The sequence below is a fragment of the Aplysia californica genome, unplaced genomic scaffold (genome assembly GCF_000002075.1).
Source record: "Aplysia californica isolate F4 #8 unplaced genomic scaffold, AplCal3.0 scaffold00192, whole genome shotgun sequence".
NCBI lineage: Eukaryota > Metazoa > Mollusca > Gastropoda > Aplysiida > Aplysiidae > Aplysia > Aplysia californica.
In genome coordinates this window covers 422270-429801 of record NW_004797462.1, presented here as the reverse complement: position 1 = coordinate 429801, position 7532 = coordinate 422270, and positions in this window count along the sequence as shown.

The following is a 7532-nucleotide window of genomic DNA, read 5'->3' as shown; positions in this document are numbered from 1 at the left end:
CCCCCTCATCTCTCTGTCTCTCGTTGATCAAGGGAGTGTTGCCTCCAGATAAGCTATATCAAATCATTTTAGCACTCTATTTCTCCGAAGTAAGCAGGTAAAGACAGTAAAGAAAAATATCCAGGAAAGCATAAAGATAAATGAGATTAGATGAAATAAAAATCGGCCGAGTTCAGGTCGGGAGGAAGAGGCAACTATATCTTTCATAGCAAAGATTGACAAACTGAACGCACAGCATGAACTGTTGAGGCAATCCGTGCGCCAGGTAATAGGTGTCCTAATAGTTTACTTCCAGTCTCAGCCAGGTACTGGGCATGGGGAGCACCCTTTGAGCTCGTGGACTAAAGTGCACAAGGCCAGTGTTCGAATCCCAATCAGGCTTTTCTTTAATTTGAGCTGTTTGGCAGTTTTCAACGCTTTGCACCCACACCGCCATCTCTTATCGGAGACAGGCTTTACATTAAAAGGTCCAGCGTCATGAGTAATCAAACAAAGTAAAAAGTGGCGTAAGATCCATACTATGCTATAATATTAGAAGTTTGAAAAGAACCTCCAAACTACAACAAACCCAGATGGAGCCAGCTTAATAATTGCATCTTGCCCACCATTACAGTTATCTGTGAAGAATATCGTTTTGAACTTAAGAATGCAAATAAACTTTGGTTTGGAGTGCATAAAAACAACGGCCATGTAATAAAGCAGACAATAATCTCATGAACGGCTCTAGAGAACAAACAATTGTATAGATAGAAGAGCTATGGAAAATTCAGATAAATGGAGCAAAATAATATTAAAGAACAGCTATTTAAAGTTTTGCTCACAACCTCACATTTAAAGTCTCAAAAGATCGCAGCGAGGTTGCTGCTCTCCCTCTCGGTCCATCCCTTCAGCATTAATAACGGACAAAATGTGTTTAATTTGTAAGCTGCACTTGAAAGTGACTTTCGGGATTCTCAAATACACAATAACACAAGCACAAACGAACATGTACATTCTTAGAAAACTGTCTACCAGTCTGTCTATGTATCTATCTCTGTATGTATGTATCTCTGTATCTATGTATCTATGTCTCTATCTGTCTGTCTGTCTGTCTGTCTGTCTGTCTGACTGAATGTCTGTCTATCTATTTATCTATCTATTTATCTATCTATCTATCTCTCTATCTCTCTATCTCTCTATCTTTATCTATCTATCTATCTATCTATCTATCTATCTATTTATCTATCTATCTATCTATCTATCTATCTATCTATCTATCTATCTATCTATCTATCTATCTATCTATCGATCTATCTATATATCTACCTCCCTCCCTTTCTCTCATCGATCCCCCACCCACCCTCACCCTTTCCCCATCTATTCATCCTCACAAACAGGCAACCTCACAAAACTTGCCCCCCCCCCCCCCTCCACCAGACCAGACCGATTCCCTTAACAGCCACGCCTCGCAGACGCTCACCTCAGAGGTAAACAGATTATCGTAAGGACAATGATGGTGTAACGATGCGCACCGTCCTTAGTACTCCCTGCGCGGGGGTGAAGGCATACGACGTTAATGGGGTAGAGCAGTTCATGTATATTATTCTATGGTTGGGCCGTGGGTCAGGAGGATTACAGAGACAGTAGGAATGTTCACAATACTCGCCCCATTTGATAAGTTTGATCAACCAATCATGAACTATTACGTGACAATATATTCACATCTAATAATAATAATAATAATAATAATAATAATAATAATAATAATAATAATAATAATAATAATAATAATAATAACAATAGTATTAATAATGGCTGTGACAATACTACTACTACTACTACTACTACCATTACTACTGCTGCTGCTGCTGCTGCTGCTTCTACGACCACTACTAAAATATCAGATTGATCTGGTCAATACAAATTTATCTCATCTTATCTTATAGTGAGAGAAAAAGAGAAGGGCAGAGAGAGAGAGAGAGAGAGAGAGAGAGAGAGAGAGAGAGGGGGGGGAGAGAGAGATAGAGAGAGAGATGAGAAGGGGAGAGGGAGAGAGAGAGACAGAGAGAGGGAGAGAAAGAGAGAGAGACAGAGAGAGGGAGAGAAAGAGAGAGAGAAAGAGAGATAGATTGATAGATAGATAGAGAGAGAGAGAGAGAGAGATAGATAGATAGATAGAGAGAGAGATAAAGAGAGAGAGAAAGGGGAAAGAATGAAGGAAAACTGATACAAAGGCAAACAGACAGTTACATGTCTTTGCTTTTGTTTAGTAAATATTTTACGGCACTTGCAACACAGTAAGGTCATGTAAGTGCCGAAGATTACAGGTGTTACAAGAGAGTAGCAAACACAAAGAGAGGGAGGAGAGATAAGGACAATAGATGCCTGGAAGGAAAAAACAAACAAGCAACTCTAGAGCATCCACCAACCACCCACAGATAAAAGTCAGTAATTGAAAAAAGTAGAGCAGACGTTGGCTGACCCGACATCAACTGCCAGGACAGCACTGATAATCCCAAAATAACCTAAAGCTAGGGGGCAAAATTACAGAGGAGAATAGACAGGGCAATGCGACGCAGTATCAGGCCAAATTTCGGGAGAAATAAAAAGACAAAGTCACTATAAGAGACAGGAGAAAAAGAAGAAAAAAGTACAGGTCGCATTGAGCTAGGGGGATTTCTCACCGAAAAAGAACTTTCGAATTTTTTTTCAGGGGAACACATGCAAAAATACAAACAAATACAGCAAACCCAGTGGTCCCGTCATGTACCGATCTATTTCTATCAGTGGAGAAAGAAATGAGACATCCTTGGTCAGAAGACTCTTACTAACTGAGTTACAATTTTGACCAACTCCGTGGTATGTGTATGGTGGCCACAGCTATCTTACCCAACTCCCCCTCCCAAATAAAAAAATAAATAAAAATCAATCAATCAATCAATCAATAAATAAATAAATACATAAATAAATAAATAAATAAATATCTTACTTCTCTTCTTGCTTCGAACATACCCTAACCCTCCCCCTTCCCATCATGAGCACAGGAGACTTTTTTTCCCTACACACTAATAATAACATCTATATTATAAACATAAATTGATTTGTTTTTCCTCTTCCTTCGACATTACAGGGTAAGAGTTTATCTCGATCGAGAGGCGCAAAACGGGGGAGGAGGGACGATGGGGGATTCAAACAGCCAACCGTCTGATTCAAGCGGGCGATGTTAGAGTTTGTACTTTCGTATTCCATTTTATATTTGTGTAAGCCCTATTAATATCGATAATAAACAGCATTAAGTGTAGCACATATCGCCACTCGATAACAAGATCAATTCCGCATGCGCTTTGCAATCTCATGTCTATTAATATTCCATCGGATCCAATAACACCCTGAAACATTCTCAGCCTCCCAGTAAGCATACAGTGTAAGAAGCCGATTAAGTGCTCGAAATAAACAAACTGACATGATGTTTCGCTTTCTATGGCCAGGTACCCACTCTCACCTGGTTGAAATGAGGGAAATTCGTGTAAACTGCCTTTAACAAGAGCACAACGTGGGTTTTGAACCCACTGCCTTTCGCCTGCAAGCCCAATAGTTTTAACCACTAATCCACTAGACTACTGACGCGCCACAGTGAACTGGCCAGTCTGATTTTCTGATGCGATCCTTTCATTCAGAACCAACAACTCGGAAGTCTCGTGTGCAAGTTGTGCAGGTTAAAGATCCCTTGCTGGTCCAAAATCGATAAGAGTAGGCTTCGGCCGCCACCCGGGTAAAATTCAAAACTTCCTACTAATTGAAAATGTTTAGCGTGTCCCGCGCGCTCATATGACCTTATGCAGTTGCGAGCGCCGTAAAACACTTACGGAAAAAAGACCAAACATTTTGGACACATTATGTCTTCCCTAGCTTAATCTTCGGTTAGAATTTTTTTTGTACGTAAACGTCAGCAGGACTCAAGAGACATAGTGGCTCTGAAATAAAAGGATAACATTGTTTTTCATTATTTGTACGTACAGTGGCGTTGCGTTATTTTTGTTACCGTCATTATCCACATACTGTTGCTGCCTCCGTTCTTTAGGTCCCTTAACAAGTATGTTAATCTTGTTTTAGATTCAATTCAAATGAATAGAAATTCATTTGGTCTCTAGACACCGCCCCTCCCCCTTCCTAAAAAAAAAGAAAGAAAAATACTTACATATGCTCTACTCTCTCATTGGACGAAGACAGGAGTGACCTTTCGGACGAATAAAAAAGAACCCTACTCGTCCAGGCTCGAGTACCGATCTCTCTCGATCCATAATGAGGGCAAAGAGACGTCCCACCTCGGAGGTCGGAGAGCAACTCTTGGGTAAGTCCTTTGTTCGAGTTGTGCGTCTGTACCGGCCAGCCAGGGCACTAGAGACAAATGTGTTACGACGCGACGGAATCAGGCGCTCGTCAGAATAACGAAATCGGTGGAACAGGTATTTTTTCCGCCTGTTTGAACTTTAAAAAAATCTAATTTCAATTATATTTTTTTGGCTTAACCTCTCTTACGTCTACGCAACAACACGTTTCCATGTGAATTTTACTTAAAAACATTGATTAAGGGCACAAAATGTGACATTTTTCAGTTTTCAAAGACTCTTTAGGTATTGGAGTTACCAAACTTTGGCGGACATTTTCTCCATAATTTCAACACTGAAACCAGGCGACCTCACCCCCTTCAATCACGATTATCTTGAGTTCTATTTAAGACAAACGGATGTCTATTTCATTGGAAGCAAGGCAAATAAATCAGCTTTCAGATGATATCAATAGCTCCACGTGTCAAAAAATTGACGAGCGCCTGATTCCACCGTGCCGTGACGCAAATTGATTTTGAACTGAGCGGAACAGCTCGAGACGCCAAGACGTCCCCACTAGGACAGACCCGAAATGCCAAGTTGGAGCAGTTTAAGTTTATGGCTTCCCAGCAGACGAGAGCTCTCCATCAGAAGTCAGAGCATGGAGGGGCGGACCATTGCTCACTGAGCAGTTTCCTCACTTGTATTTAAGTTTCGTTTCGAGTGTGTATGAGTGTGTATTTGTTGCTGTTGTTGTTGTTGTCGTCGTTGTTGTTGTTGTGTGCATATGTGAGTGTATTTGTATGTATGTGTGAAAGTGTGCGTGCGTGTGTGTGTGTGTGTGTGTGTGTGTGTGTGTGTGTGTGTGTGTGTGTGTGTGTGTGTGTGTGTGTGTGTGTGTGTGTGTGTGTGTGAGTGTGTGTGTTCCCACGATGTGGGTATATGGGTCTTTGTATGTGTGTATGCTTGCGTGTATGTGAGTATGTATGTGTATGCTTGTGTGAATGTTGGTCTATGAGTGTGTGTGTGTGTGTGTGTGTGTGTGTGTGTGTGTGTGTTTCTCTGAGTATGTGTGTATGTATTTGTGTAGGTCCCCTGTATGTCTCTGAGTAGTGTGAGTAAATATATATATAATATATATATATATATATATTTATATATATGTGCGTGCGTGTGTGTATATGTGTGTGTGTGTTGTTTGTTTGTTTGTGTATGTGTGTGTGTGCGTGCGTGTGTGTGTTTGTGTGTTTAACAAAAACGTTTAAAGTGGCTGGCGTTTTAAATCGATGCTTTTAAAAAATTTACATAATATTTTAATGTATTCGTTGAACGTTAACCGGATATCAATGATTGAAATCACAGGGAAACAATTAAATTGGGATGTTATTATTATTACTTTTATTATTATTATTATTATTATTATTATTATTATTATTATTATTATTATTATTATTATTACTTTAATTACAAAAACAGCAAAGAATTTAGCTGACATTTGAAAGAATAAAACGATTTGGTCTCCCTTAAACTACTGGACAAAGCATTCCAGCTCTTGGGGCCATGATATATACAGATGTCCATAAACACATTGTTTTCAGTTTTATAGATAGTAAACACAATTTCCTGTGGTCAGCTTAAACCTTAAACTACGAAATGGAATGTACAATTTCAACAAATTTGGTAAATACAATGACGCATTACCATTCAAGCATTTGTGACACAGAGTGGCCAATTGTACATAATTCTTATGTCAACAGGAAGCCGTGCAGTGTCTGTAAAAGAGAAGTAGCTCGAGACTCGCCTTCTTTTCTGTGCAACGTAACACGCAGCACTGTTTTGAACCGTTTGAAGTCTTTTCAATTTCTCCAATAATATTCCTGATAACAAAGAGTTACAATATTCAAGTCTAGATAAAACTGGGCTTTTTCTTAATAAAGCAGTAGGCTATACTAAGACTTAATTTTGATGAGATGACGTATCCTACTGATTTTTTAAAGTTTCTAACCGTGCTGCCAATACAAACTCTGTATAGAAGTAATCTCGTCCATTTCTATTATCTATTTGTGGTGGCCGAATTTTGCTATTCAAAAGGCTTTTTAATGACAGCATCGATCGACATGCGGTTTTCACCAAAAAATTCTTTAAAATATTCTCCAGATCATGACGCCCTTGGTTTTTTCAGTTTTGAGACAGGTTTGCTGCAAAAAGCTAAATTTCTTCATTTCGCCGATCGCTTTTGTAGGCCGACGCTTCTGTCTCTGTAATTTTAGAAAATCCGGAAGTGATATTTTCTCTAGCCGCATTTTGTTTTGAGAATATAGATCTAGACCTAATTTTTTGCATCTCTCAAGATTTATTTCCCCATTCCAGTAGAGTGTAAATGTAGTAGGCCAAGGACTTTAAGCTGATGTTAAAGCACCGATCACTCCTTTCATCGAAAGGGGGCCCAGCTTGAGGTTTATAAAAGAGGAGGAATGGAAAGAACTAATGTAAACCATCGTGAACAGGAATAAAAAATAAAACAAAGCAAAAACAGATCAAGTAGAGCAGAACGATGTATTACACCGAGCTAAAAAACAAAAACAAAAACAGAAAAAAATGAACTTGGCCAACTCGTCTTTTTTTTCCATCATACATATTTTTTCAGCAAAGAAAACAAGTAGAACGAACTTGATCAATAGCGCCCCCCGCCCCCCAAAAAAAACCATCTTAAAAAAAAGGAAATTAAAGTTTAAAATAGAAGATACAGAGCATGCTTAAACAATCAAACAAATTTAGCTTGCTGACACACCTAAATGAAAACAACCTCAATTTAAACGTAGAAGCAATATCTTCTCTTTTTGGATAAATGATTCATTTTTTTTTCTATGACCAGGCCCTTTGACATTTCCCGGGTGTTTTAATGTTGTTGTTGGTTTGGTTTTTTAAACATCAGAACAGGCAGGGCAGAACCGCCTGATAAGATTATCTGGCAAAGTCAAGTGGAAAAAATGAACTAGTGACAAATAAAACAGGAATTTCTCCTAAGAATAAATAATACGAATCCAACATTTTTCTATCTCTTTTCTGGCCTGAGCACAAATCGTGATTTTTTACCACAATCTGTCACCTTACAACAAATGTATTCAAGCCGGCACACTGACTGTGGAGAATGCAGAAAGTGTGTGTGTGTGTGTGTGTGCGTGTGTGCGTGTGTGTGCGTGCGTGTGTGTGTGTGTGTGTGTG